The 14,794-nt window shown below is 37.1% G+C and overlaps 1 protein-coding gene across 1 annotated transcript in view; it reads left to right on the top strand.

Annotated features, from left to right (window-relative positions):
- The first annotated feature begins 3,126 nt into the window (after window positions 1-3,126).
- Window positions 3,127-14,794, top strand: part of LOC149647334 (receptor-type guanylate cyclase Gyc76C-like) — a 116,731-nt gene continuing 105,063 nt past the window's right edge. Inside the window, exon 1 of the mRNA XM_089850187.1 lies at window positions 3,127-3,416. The gene's annotated coding sequence lies outside the window, so the exon portion shown is untranslated. The remainder of the gene's footprint in view (window positions 3,417-14,794) is intronic.

Below are 14,794 nucleotides of genomic sequence, written 5' to 3' on the forward strand. Positions count from 1 at the left end.
AATGGTATGAATCCTCCATGTGTGAAAACTATCTATTACCATAAACCCATTTTTTAATTGCCAAACTCTAGCAGACGACAGATAATTATGTAAAGCGGTGAGCGGTGATCGCACTCGTTACTCGCACCGGCCAGCAGGCAGTACCGGCCAATTAGATAGAATATATGTATTAAACCTAGAGTCACAACGTGGGATCTCGAGATCGACGTTTCGCTATACACTTTTTGTCGAGCATGAATCTTTATCAAATACGGGTGGCGCCACCAATTAATCACTTGAAGAACTTTTTTATTACCGTCTGCTGCTATAATCTGTGTAACAAGCTGTCAAGATAGTTTTTTAAACGTGTTAAATTAAATACGCAAGTTAAATAATAAAAACTCTAGTCCTTTTTAATCTAATAAAGATGAAATAAAAATCATAACGATGTTTCTGATTGCAAATAAGCGAGTAAATGTTGAAATTGGTTCCGCTAGAGGCTCACAGATGGCGCTGTCATGTTTTGATAAACGTGCTTGTTAAAAACAATGTGTTTCGCGGTAAGCCGATTTGTATTGTAACTCTAGGTTTAATACATATATTCTATCTCATTGGCAACTCTAGGTTTAATACATATATTCTATCTCATTGGCAACTCTAGGTTTAATACATATATTCTATCTCATTGGCACCGGCATTACCAGGGATGTTTGATATATCGACACTCTATAGGGATCGGCCTCTCTTGACAAAAGGTGGGGTAAAAAAAGCGAGCCGTCTCAAAAATCGGACGCCTGCTGGTGTCAGGGAGCAGCGTAACTATATTCATGACGTCAAGTCACGAGAAATTCAAAGGTGGGAAGAAAATGATTTACTGATTGGTTGAAATAAAAATGGCGCAAATTACGAAAGATTGGCCGCGCAATTTCAACGAGTTATCTCAAAATTGCCTTTTCCATACCTTTTCACTCTTTTAAACTGAAAACTATTTGTAAATTAAAATATTTTTTTTTAAATGCCTGGAACTTTTTGTTCCGTTCCTAACTGTGGAGCAAAGTAAAATATCCAAGATTATCCCTTTTTAAGTTTCCTAAACAGAAAATTCAACACTAAAAAGAAAACATTCACCTATTTATACTAAGTTTAATATCAATTAACTACTACTCACTGAAATAACTTGAAATTACATACAAATAAATAAGCTTCTCGTTGTTTTCGTCCATGTTTTAATTCCGAACATAACTCTCTTCATCGTTGTTTTTAATCTTTTATAGGCCTCGCAGAGGGGCAGTACTATTAGCAGACGAATCATCACATAGTTACGATGCTCCCGCAATTCAGATGGCGCTGTCGTCAGCCTCAAAAACTTGCCCCCTTTTTTAACATTACGGGTATAGGAAGAGGCCGATCCCTATAGAGTGTCGATATATCAAACATCCCTGGCATTACCGAGTACCGACTTCTCTTTTCTAGGCCAGGGTGGGAAATAAGGAAAAAAAATTAACTTGACATTAGGCCAGCAACCCCCCTCCCCTGGCCTGGAATTTTCGCTTAGCTGGATACTTCCCCTCTGAATTCAGAAACTGAACTGATTAGATAAAATTTACAAATAGGCTCCTGGTTACCTGGTGATTGATGCCTCTATTCTAATCCTATGAAGGTTTAAAGCGCTATCTATCGATGTAATTATATTTTAACGTTAACACGAGTATCTTCATTAAAATATAATTTTATCAGATCACTAATTTTAATAAATATTATAAAAGCGATATTTTTTAATTTTGAATAGGCAAAATTTATGAAGTTCAGTGTTTTGTTGATAGATGACACCGCCATTGTTGACAATTAAATCTTGGTAACTGTTTAAACTTTCAGCGTGACTGCGTAGTGAGTGCGTAACAGGTTTCGCCCTTTGAAGACGAGACAGTAGGACGCGACATAGACGGGAAGGAACGTAAATAAAAGTATTTATTTATTTATTTATTTGAATGTGTTGTTCACAAAGTCAACAGTGTGACGTATGTGTGAACATCGGAAATCGATACATTAGGCATGTTACGGAAAGACATAAAAGGAGTGCAGTAATATGAGAACAAAAAAAAACGGATAATAATGTAATATTAAAAAATAGTAATAATTATAACAATTAATAATAATAATTATACAATTAAATAATAATAATTATAAAAATTAAACAATGGCAGATAATTTAGAATTCGCTGCACAATAATGTAATTTTAGATAATCATTAGGAGGAGGGTTGAAGAAGTAGAGTGCTTACAATTTAGTACGAAAAATGTCTAATAATTTACGACGAAAATGGGATTTATTAGTGAGAGCTCAGGTTAGAGTGACGACATCATTGGGCAACGAATTCCATTGCCAATCGTCAATGACAGCACACGCAAAGTGTGCTTGTCGGAATGTAGTTAGCACCCTAGGTTTGACTAGTTTGTATGAGTGACCACGGGTTCTTGTATTATTATGGCGGGTGAAAAATAAAGAAAAATCTATCCTGCTGAAGGCGCAAATACTATTGTATTCCCTGAGTTAGACCAAAATCGTTTTAAAAATATTTAAGGTGAACAGCAACCTACTACCATGGAGCAATATTTATGGAGGAACAGCTGCAATGTACTACAGCTTTAAGGAAACTTCCTTCAAACAACAAATAAATTACTCCATGGAAAAATTGCAAAAGGACCCGGTTTTAACTCCATTCCTTATCTAAATTGCAATATCCTATGGTATTGAAAACCTTAAAATCTCAAGATTGATACCCTTTTCCATTGGCAAGGAAAAGTTTAATCGGAGTGAAAGCTTCTCATGAGTCACGTGCTTTAGTTTAAAGTTTCGATGAACTAGGCTTAGCAATAACATTAGCCTAAGCCATAGCCCACTCGATCACGCTGTCGCTTGATCGAGTAGGCTATGCCTAAGCCTTATTTCTAGAATGCTTTTCAAATAGATTACGTTTCCACCGCGCCACACTTGGGAAAATAATCGCTTAAAAGCTATAGAAATTTGTATCTCCGTTTTGTCTATGTAGCGTACGACACTCTATAGTTGTCGGTATTCTCCCGCCCTCCTCCCCTTCCCGCGCTTAGCGTAGGGCGCCGCGTGTCATAGAAGTTGGTGTTTCTATCATCAAAAAAAGTTTGGCCGCGAGAGGAGTCGGTTGGTACTTGTAGTGCGCGGTCCGCTTTCTCTTTCAACTTAATTTCAACTTTACTTTTTCTCCCTCTCTCTGTGCTATGAGAAACTCTTCCGTAGTTAATAACAAACAAGGCTTCGTTCGCTTCGCACTCTCGACCCGGGAAACGTTTATAAATAAATTTACGACATATCACTGTGTTTTCCGCTACCACCAGCAACAAACAAACGCGAGTGTTTAAAACATCGGTTAGGCTTAACATTCAATTGGATTTAATGCGAGAGTGAGTAAAAAAAAAATTATTATTTTTGTCTCTCGTCCTGATAGGCCTAGTTTTTTTCGTTCTAATCTCCAGTTATTTGAGATATCGGATATTTTAGTCGGGTTTTGTTCGCATTGTTGCCGTTTAATGGGTTTTGTTCGCATTGTTGCCGTTTAATGTTTGGGCTGTTTACAATAACATCGTATTGAGATATTAGTTTAGTTAGTTATTTTAGTTGAACACGATTGTTACGTAGGGTTTGCTAGATTGTGGGATAATGAATTGTAAATTAGTTACATCGGTGACCAATGGGGTAAAACGGAGATCACATGATGGACCCCCTCGTGTTTATGATGTGAAAGGTTAATTGTGACAGGTTTGCTCATCTTTTTAGGGTTAGTTTTATGGTTAAGGTTAGGTTTTGAATAGGGTTAGGTTAAGGTTTCGTTAGGGTTATGTTTAAACTTTCTAAAGGTAATGTTAGGGTTTATAAATTTATTTATGGATTAAATTAAGTTTGACCTTTTCTAGCAGTGAGTAAAGTTGCCAGAGGTCAACGAAGAACCGGGAAAATAGGCCAAAACATTCAGAAATTTGGGGGAGGTGGGTTTAGAAATTTTTTTATGGAATAGGTCAAAATGTCAATGAAACTAGGTTTTTTTTTATGGAATAGGCCAAAAATATAAAGAATAAATCGAGCAATTAGATTTTAGTGACGCGTATTTTTTAATTACTAAAATAAAATTGAACGTTACTTAAAAAAAATATGATTAAAATTAGAACCCGAAGAGTTTATAAATATAATATTATTAAAAACACTGACAATTTTTGGGCTGTGAAATAGGATAGTTAGGGAAAAAACTTGAGTGAAAGTCAGATAATCCGTTCGTGCTGTAAATGCAACCTTGTGAAACCGCTTTTTTTTATTTTTTCAAAATAATTTTAGTGGACCAGGAAATAAATCTATATCATATTTTTATTGCCTTGAGATCAATGTTGCCAGATTTATTTTAGTAAAATGAAAAAATTTGAGAAAGTATGAATTTTAAATGATTATTTACATCAGCGAGACCGCGGTCGCCTTTTTTCGAGAAAACTTATTCTGCACCAGGAAATATAAAGATTGTTAATTTTTTTAATTAAGTTGATATCGGCAAGTAGGGTTGCCACAGTAACCTGTAAAACCTGGAAAAGTCGGGGAATTTGAAAAAGGGTGTATAAAGTCATGGAAAAGGCGGGAGATTTGAAAAAGGGTGTAAAAAAGTCATGGGAAAGTCAGGAGATTTGAAAAAGGGTGTAAAAAAGTCATGGGGAAAGTCGGGAGATTTGAAAAAGGGTGTAAAAAGTCGTGTAAAAGTCGGGAGATTTGAATAAGGGTGTAAAAAGTCACGGGAAAGTCGGGAGATTTGAATAAGGGTGTAAAAAATCGTGGAAAAGTCGGGAGATTTGAATAAGGGTGTAAAAAATCGTGGAAAAGTCGGGAGATTTGAATAAGGGTGTAAAAAATCGTGGAAAAGTCGGGAGATTTGAATAAGGGTGTAAAAAATCGTGGAAAAGTCGGGAGATTTGAATAAGGGTGTAAAAAATCGTGGAAAAGTCGGGAGATTTGAATAAGGGTGTAAAAAATCGTGGAAAAGTCGGGAGATTTGAATAAGGGTGTAAAAAGTCGTGGAAAAGTCGGGAGATTTGAAAAAGGGTGTAAAAAAGTCATGGGAAAGTCGGGAGATTTGAAAAAGGGTGTAAAAAGTCTGGGAAAAGTCAGGAAGTTTAAAAAAGGGTGTAAAAAGTCATGGAAAAGTCAGGAAGTTTAAAAAAGGGTGTAAAAAGTCTGGGAAACTAGGCGCACCAGCTCAAAGGCAGGACAATGGTAACGTTACATTAACATAATCCCAGACTACTAAATAGTAGTTTCAATTAAAAACTATGATAAAATTAGCATAATTGTTAGTACAAAGCTGATGATAAATATGCAATTTTTGAAGGCTGCATTCTGACCTTTCTGTTAGTGTAAGTTGAAAATTGGTCAGGGAAATTGGCTTTAGATAGTCAGGGAAGACCTGGAAAACTCAGGGAATTCTGAAATGAAAAATCTGTGGCAACCCTGTCCAAGAACACAGTTGGTTTAACTTGTGTGGGCAATTTTGAGTCTAAAATTGCCTATAACCTTTTACCGGCCACTTTAAACTATATACGTAATGTGGAGTAATTAACTTTACTTTAAAAGCTCGCGCATGCCCGCATCTACCCATTTAATATAGTACACTTTTAAATGTTCTATAACGTGGTTTTACCATTCAAGGTTATTGAAGACTGATAAGTCTTACACCACATGTCTGATTATTTATTTGTTTTAGGGGCCAATGTTTTGAAGCCCATATCTCCCTCCGTATACTGTATGTTGAAGACCACGCGTTCTTTGCCACTTTAAACTCGGTTTGACCCAAAGGTCACACCCTTTACTTAACGGTAGACACCCTGTACAGTCACAATTTGTTACCTAACTATACACGTTTTATATTAGTGACACCAAAAGTTCATAGATTACATGAAAAAAAAAGTATACTTTATCGAAACTTGCTCGCGCCAAACACCCCTTTACAAACAGAATAGTGTCGACTGTCGACCCCCTCTGCGTATGATTACCTTCACGAGCGTAGCTTAGGGAACAGGTGTGAGTAGGCTTAATATAGTACCAAGAAGTGATATCTAGTTTATTAGGGAGAAGGTATAAGATGCCTAAGTATTCGCGCGCCATAGTCCCAGTCCCCCCTTCAAAATTCAAGGGGGGACGTAAAAGGAGGCCGGGCTATTTCGCCTCTCCTCAGTCGGAAAATACGTAATTTTCGTCATTCGCGTCGCCCTGACGTGAGTTTTCAAGAAGCAATGAGATGCTGGTTGTAATTTAGAGGCGGCGGGGATTAACTCCGGACAGGATACGTTTGGACTGCAGATAAAGAGGTGGAAATGTGGCGCGAATTTATACCTTCTCCCTAATAAGCTAGATATCACTTCTTGACAGTACCAAGAATGAAGGTTTTTATGGCCACCATAGAGTACTATTTTCTATAATTCTTTGATCTCCAGAAAGTTAACCCCTTCTTTGATAGATTGGTTCGCGTAGAGGTTGAGAAGAGGGTGTGAATGAAGTACACTTTTGGTATTTTCCGGAGATGTTTCACTATATGCAGATTGGTCTTTTAATTTAATCGATAAAAATAACTTAATTCTCCTTTAAAACACCAAGTGTTCTGGGCCTTAGCTGGTGTTTTCAAATATTATACAAATAATTAAGCATTTGCTGTGATGACACTGTATTTCGAAAAGTAGGCCTTAAGAAAAAGTGACACTAATTTAAAAAATGCAATTAGGTAAATAAAATCATAAGTGTTATTTGTACGAGATTAAAAATAGTATTTAGCGTCAGACTTTAGACTTTCGTGTCAAATTCGGGACGTCAGACAAGAGAGAAGTGGCACTTAATATTATATCTCCGTAGAACTTATTTTACAGTCAAAGGTAGATGACTGCCATTACGGTGGACTACGTGTACAGTACAACGTAGAGTCGCGTTAGGAATGCGATCGAGCCATGCTATTGTGAAAAAGAAAAAAAATGCAATCTCGTTGAGTAGCGACTTAAAATATACATTAACAATTATAAAACAGTGATCAAAGTTCACCCAATAGATGGATTAGTTTTACTCATGGTTGTTTTGGAAGAACTATACCGTGCACTGGAGATGTTTTTCTAGAGTTTTCTTTGTACCCACTTAGTCTGATTTGACCTAAGTCTGTAAGTAAATACTAAATAGTAAACCGATTGAAATGGATTCCGAATTGTTATTAAGAGGGTCAAAAGGAAAATGAAGTGATTTTTTTTTTATTCACAAGATATGTTTTGATAAGTTTCTCACTGGCAAGAAGTGATATCTAGTTTATTAGGGAGAAGGTGTAAGATGCCTAAGTATTCGCGCGCCATAGTCCCAGTCCCCCTTTCAAAATACAAGGGGGATGTGAGGTAAAAGGAGGCCGGGCTATTTCGCCTCTCCTCAGACGGAAAATACCTAATTAAGGCTAATTTTAGTAAATCATTGGCGTCGCGCTGACGTGAGTTTTCAAGAACCAATGAGATGCTGGTTGTAATTTAGAGGCGACGGGGATTAACTCCGGACCCACGTTTGGACTGGAGATAAAGCTGGAAATGTGGCGCGAATTTATACCTTCTAATTAATAAACTAGATATCACTTGTTGCACTGGGTACAAACTGGAGCTTGTCATGAAGTGAGTGAGTGAGGTAGGTCATAGATTCAGGGTAAAGCGACGCCTGGTGAACGCTGTCAAAGGCTTAGTAATTCAGACTAAATTGGACTAGTTGGAAGTTTAATTAACCATAGAGTGTAGGACTTCAATTGACTCGCTTCCGTCGTTCTGGAACTAGCTCGAGCTGTAAGTCTCTAGCATTATGATGTATAGCTAGTGTCACACTTACGGAACATATCACTTATAAACTTATGATAAGACCTCTCTGCATAATGAAACGAATAGGAAATACCACCTCCGAATGATTTTAAAATTCAAATTAGTTTGATCAGATTTCATGGATAATTTTTTTAATTTGTACCAGCTCTGACCAAATGCGTAGGTTAACGCCGGCCAAGCCTTTGTTTTAAAAAATTCCCGTTGTTTTGTAGTATATGCGCTGCCGTCTGGTAATTAATTATTGAAGGTCAAAGGTTAGGTAAAGAATAAGGGTACCTGACAATGTAGGGGTTCGTTTGAGCTTGTAGAAGATCATCTATAAGATGCAGAGATACTTGAGTTTCTTTAGTAGATTTTGGGAAGGCAATTATTCCAGCTCAGAGATAAAACCGTTGTTTTTTTATTGCAATGAAATCTGAAATTGTTATCTTTTAGTCACGTGTTTTGTTTATATTAGTGGTGACTGCGCTCTTGTAGATCTTCATTTACTGAACTCCAGTTGCTTAATTTAATTAGAGTCAACGGGAACTTGAATATTCAATTTTTCTCCGATTCGGATGTAATAATTAAATTATATCGGAACTTCATGAATTTAAAGGGAGGGTGAAGTGGAAAATGAAGTGATTCTTTTATCGATTCTTCTACTAATTATAAGACCATTCTGCATAGTGAAACATCGATTTTAAAATTCAAATTAGGTTCAGATTTTATGGATAATTTTAAATAAGTACCTCCAGCCAATAGCGTAACGCCCTGCTTTCTTGCTAACAAAATTCTCGTGGCACGCTCGGCTCCATGTCGAATGAAAATTAGCTCGAGATTTGATAAAATTTGCTTGCGATGTGATAATCGTGGAGCGAGATTTAGAGCGTGCAACAGGAATTCTGTTAACAGGAAGGCAAGGCGTTACGCGATTGGACAGAGGTGCTTATTTCAAAATATCCATTAAATCTGAACCTAATTTTAATTTTGAAATCATTCGGAGATATTTCCTGCATGTTTAACTGTGCAGAATGTTCTTATAATTAGTTGAATCATAATTGAATATATCAGGGTTCATACAAACCTGGAAAACCTGGAAAAATCAGGGAAATAAATAGCTGACAAAAACCTCAGGGAAAATTCAGGGAAATTACGAATTTCTAGTAAAATTCAGGGAAATCAGGGAAATTTGCGTCAAACAGGGCCGAGTAATTAAGCAAAATGTTCGTGAACATCCCCTCCATATGATTAACATTACACCCAACTTTGGAGGCTCATAACTCTGGTTCTACTAGAGATATGGGGATGTCCTTCGACTATGTTATAGTCTTATTTGACCCCCATCCAATGATACTAAAATCTTAGGGCTACGACAAAGAGGGGCCGAGTAATTAAGAAAAACGTAAACAAACAACCCCCTCCATAGGAATAGCATTACACTAAACTTCGGAGGCTCGTAACTCTGGAAAATTCAGGGAAGTATGTGGGGAAAAACCTAAAAATCTCAGGGAAATTTGTTTTCCAAAAGTTGTATGAACCCTGATATATAAAAGGAGGCCGGGCTATTTCGCCTCTCCTCAGTCGGAAAATACGCCTCAAGAACCAATGAGATGCTGGTTGTAATTTAGAGGGGACGGGGATTAACTCCGGACCTATACGTTTGGACTGGAGATAAAGAGCTGGAAATGTGGCGCGAATTTATACCTTCTCCCTAGCAAACTAGATATCGCTTCTTGACGTAACTAAAAAAAATATTAACTTCAATTTTATTTACTTCCTTTTCCAACTGTTTTAATTCTGGTGGAATTTGCTAATTTAATGTACTTGTCGAAGAGTGGATATCTCCTCGTAGAGAAAGCTTAGTTAGCCGGCTTTGCTCCAGTGTTTTAAGGGAATTTAAACCGGAAAATTAAATTTCCGCATGATTGTTTTCAAGTACCTAACTTTTTTATAACTCGGTGCAATTCAGTAAAACGATTATTAGGCTTAAACAGGACTTCTTTAACAGACTTAATTGCTATTGGTTCGCCATCGTCCCAACCTTAATTTCTTTAGCGTTACTGATATCATAAGTTGGTAAGATGTTCCATAAGTTTGTCACTGGTAACTTAGAAACTGGAGCTTGTCGTGAAGTGAGTGAGGTAGGTCATAGATTCTGGGTAAAGTGACATACGCCTGGTGAGGCGCTGCTGTCAAAGGCTTAGTACAGACTAAATAGGAACTAGATTGATTGCAAAATTAACCACCGAGTGTAGTCTGCAATTCTAGCTTCCGTCGTTCTCGAACTAGCTCGAGCTATAAGTCTCTAGCATTACGAAGTATTCAGGGTTCATACAAACCTGGAAAACCGGGAAAACTTGGAATAATCAGGGAAATAAATAATTGACAAAAACTTCAGGGAAAACTCAGGGAAATTTCGAATTTTTAGTAAAATTCAGGGAAATAAATAATTGACAAAAACTTCAGGGAAAACTCAGGGAAATTTCGAATTTTTAGTAAAATTCAGGGAAATCAGGGAAATTTGCGTCAAACAGGGGCCGAGTAGTTAAGCAAAATGTTCATAAACATAACCTTCATAGGATTAACATTACACTATACTTTGGAGGCTCGTAACTCTGGTTATATTAGAGATACGGGCATGTCCTTTGACTATGTAATAGTCCTATTTGCCCCCCCTCCCTCCTTCGTTAACATTAGCTCCATAGGATACTGCATATACGGGGGAAAACCTGGAAAATTCAGGGAAGTATATGGGGAAAAACCTGCAAATCTCAGGCAAATTTGTTTTCCAAAAGTTGTATGAACCCTGGTATTGGTTGTTTCATACTTATGGAAGGAACATATCTCTTATAAACATATGGTATTATTAAAATAAATGTTTGAATCCAAAGTTTAATGTTCGATAGAACACGTGACCAAGGCTTTCATGCATGGTTATGAATAATCAGTCGTCGATAATTGCTTTCAGTTGCGTGGGAAATTGCCGCGCTATGTCGCGTGTTTTTAACGATGATAGTATAGCTGTAAAGTGTATAACAGACAGCTTATACGTTGGTATAAAATCATCGGGAAACCTGTACTAACTATAATTTTATACCAACATGCAGTTGGCGAAAAAAAGGGGTCGCTCCGTAATCTTCTTCCCACGTGCAAACATCAACGATATCAGACATTAAAAGACTAATCATGCAATTTATTATCAGTTGAATCTCTTATTTAGAATATATCAATTTTACATTTTCGGTTTCACAGTTGTGTTCATTAAATTGTAAGTAAGTGATTCTTAAAATCATACTCCTGGCGTGCACCAATTTGCCTGTTTACTGTTCAGATGCATGTACCTAAAAAGACTGGTTATAAGTTTCATAAGTTTATAAGATATGTTCCGTTCCATAAGCATGACACTACCTATACCAGAAGTAAGATGAGACTCGAAGTAAAGTGCTCTAGCATTGGTAGTAGATCCTGGCACTAGTGAACAAATTTGAAGATTTTATGCCACTTCCGTCGCGCCTACACTTGAGATAAGAAAAATTGGTCGAGTTCCAAAAACAAAATTCCTACCCCCTTCCCCTCAACCTAAAGCCGCGGAACACGGACGCGGCTCCTTGAATTTAGTTCGGCCGTCTACCACCGCGAGCGTCTCACGTTTTGGAGGGAAAACTCAGAAACCGCTACCAGAGGGCCAACCGTCGGTGTGTTATCAAGAATATTCACTTTCGCCAAGTGAAGAATTTGGTTAGCTCAGTAGTTCAAGTCTCATCTCACTTCTGCTATCACGCATGCTCTTCGCCTTTAACCCCACTTTTACCCCCCGACATGCGAAAAGGGCTATTGACTACAGTCGGATGATTTTGCAGGGCTTCCGTTTTCCTGTTTAGTCTGTAATACCAGGGGTAGATTTAATTTTAGGAGTAGGAATGGAGTATTTACGGTTAGTATTTACTTCAGTCCGACTCACAGCCCAGTATAGAGCCCCTCCCTCCAACACGTAACGAAAAGTTTAAATCATCTTATTGGCTCACTTAAACTACGTTTTGATGACGCTACTGAGGGGGGGGGCAGCGAAAAAGGCGTAATTCCTCTTTACCTCTGTCGCTATGTCCGGCCTCTTCTTTCATACCCCTCCGTCCCGTGCAAGGCTGTCGGGGACTTTGACGCGCGCCCACATTACCGATCTGTTCTCCATTCCTACTTCTAAAATTACATCTATCCCTGGTATAGATGGTTTACACACATGGAGGATTCATACCATTTACACTGCAGGAGGCCGGACTACCTGGAGGACAAAAGCAGACGGGTTTTTGTCCTCCATGTAGCCCGGCCTCCTGGTGTAAATGGTATGAATCCTCCATGTGTGTAAACCATCTATTACTAAGCCTTTGACAGCGCCTCACTAGGGTTTACGAGAATCTATGACGTTTCAACTACGTCATTTCATGGGGGGGAGTCTCCTGTCTTACAGTAAATAAATATTCTTTTGGTCTAGCCAAATAAAATATCTCCTGGATAATATTTGTTTTAGAAACATTCCGTCAATTTTAAGTTTGTAAAAATTGGGAAATTAACAAATCGTGACTGGGCATAAACGGCAAACATACAATCAATCAAACTAACAACTTTCTGAAAAATAAACTAAGAAAACTTAAAGATTATCTAATAGATGGTTTCTACTCCGTGTGGTTATGTAAGACCCAACGGAGTTATGAGCTGATACCCTGTTAGTTTGTTAGTTATTTAGTGGGATGCACGCGAAAAGGCAGTACACGCGACCCCACGGATAATTCAATCGTAAAAATGACAGCTTTGGTAGTTCATAAATCGTGGCAGGTGGGCGGTTTTGAAGTTCAGTATAAATCTCGGGTTCTAAATTTAATTGTGAAATGTATCTTATAAGAGTTTGTACAAGTGTAGAATCAGTTTTAAACTCGTACTGGAAGTTAATAATTTCGCATTGTTTGATTGTCCCATAATTAATTTTCTAATTCGATTTCATTTGGTTTTGAAAACATTAAAAGTTTCAGTTGACCTACTGAGCATTATTTCCATTAACGATGTTAATTAACGTTTTGAGATTCAACCATTATCTACTTGAGATAATAAGCTTTACTCCTTCGATTACTGACGTACACGAATGATGATTAAATCGGAAACAAGTTGGTCAGTGACGCGATAAGGGTTTTACATTTTTGATTATGTCGTTGTTTTTGAACCACCTTCCGAGAACCGATGACACTGATACTTAACACTTTACGGTAGTAAGTCAGGACTTGTATTGCGACCCAAGGCACGAGATTTTTAATTAATTTTCCAAATAAACCTTTAATTTGGTTCTGATTAGAAAATTCATTAATTTAGAAAAAAATATTTTGTGCAATTTTCCCCTTAATTAGTGGTAATAAGTTTTCTGCGGTCAAATTTAAAAATAATTTGTGTGTCTTAATCGATAAAATATATTTATCTGATTTAAATAACCATTTTTTTAATTATTTGAATTTTAATTTTCTTATTTAAATTAAAATGGTTAAATTTCTCATTTAACGAAATCAATATAAATGTAAATCTCCAAACAAGTATAATTGCCTTTAATTGGCAATTTTAATGACATTCGTTTAATTGCTTCTGTTTTAAATTAAACATACTCATATTTCAAATTGAATTTATCAATTTCTTCGTTCATTAATAATTATTTTCGAGACGAATAATTAACTTAATTGTCGTTGTGTTAAAGTTGATTGCGCAAACTCGGCGCACGAGGCCCCTTAGATTAAACAAGCTTCTCCGGTCCGAAAATTAGCAGCTGCGCTAAACCAACCTGAATTCATTAAACATTTTCGAAACCTCTCTTCCACGTGACTCGAGTGATTTCGAAGGAGCCCACGTGATGATCGGTCTTTACCAGCGATTTCTTGTGCAAACCAGTTTTCTTGAAAAGTTTATTTTGATTATTGTTCTTTATGCAATCATAATTGCTTTACCAAATTTCCACTAAACTGAATCAAGGTTCATATCAATAATACCAGAAGTATATAGTACTTATCTTCGAGAGAAGTTTACCACAAAGCGGGATGGGTAATTGTAACGTGATTCTTCCCAACATCATTCCCATCATTTGGAGAAAGGCTACTAAGCCGAATCATATACGCGATAAATAGTTCCATCATCATTAGTCTATTAGCGCTGCTTAACTATTTGCCAAGGTGCATGCATGCGCTTGTGGATTTTTGTCCCACGTCAAGACAATCAAAGTTTGTGGGTTGATTGCTGAGGATTTAATACCAAACAGTTGTAGAATTCACCCTAGCATGGTGCCATCGAACCCAAAAGACCATTTAGCCCGTCTATAGGTTAAAGGAAACCAGTGTACAAAATATTTGCGAAATCGGTTGAAACGCGCCGACTTTGTTGCATAGAGAAGATTTTTTGCATTTCTGGGTGCCATTTATTAAGATGGCGGCGGATTGGAAAACTCTTTCTTAGTACGCGCCTACTACTTATCAGTGACGTTTCTGCAAATTTTCAGCCTTCTAGGGCAAGCGGTGCGGTTTGGGCTGGACGTTGATTATCAGTCAGTCAGGACTTTGATTTATATAGATAAAGATTTTCATGAAAATCCTATAATATCCTATATTTTCCTTACCTAATTTGTTATTATAAACTAAATGCTTCCAAAAAATTCCGAGACAAATTGAGTCCGTATTAGGTATAAGCTTAATTAAGATTAAGGTAAGTGTGATTAATTGAAGAGATTGAGTTTTAATGCGTTGATGGCGGAAGGAAGTCCTTATTTTCTCTGCCAACTTGTCGTCAGGTCTCTTTCCCAACCAGCAACTCAGTTTTAATGACACTTAATCTTCCTTATTAGACCTTTCTCTTCCGGGATTGCATATCAGAGATTGACATAAAAATTAGTTGTTAATTTCTCGTTCAGACTAAAA

Source organism: Phalangium opilio, unplaced genomic scaffold (assembly GCF_054372755.1).
Source record: "Phalangium opilio isolate 3A_F unplaced genomic scaffold, DU_Popi_V2 ptg000089l_1, whole genome shotgun sequence".
Classification (NCBI taxonomy): domain Eukaryota; kingdom Metazoa; phylum Arthropoda; class Arachnida; order Opiliones; family Phalangiidae; genus Phalangium; species Phalangium opilio.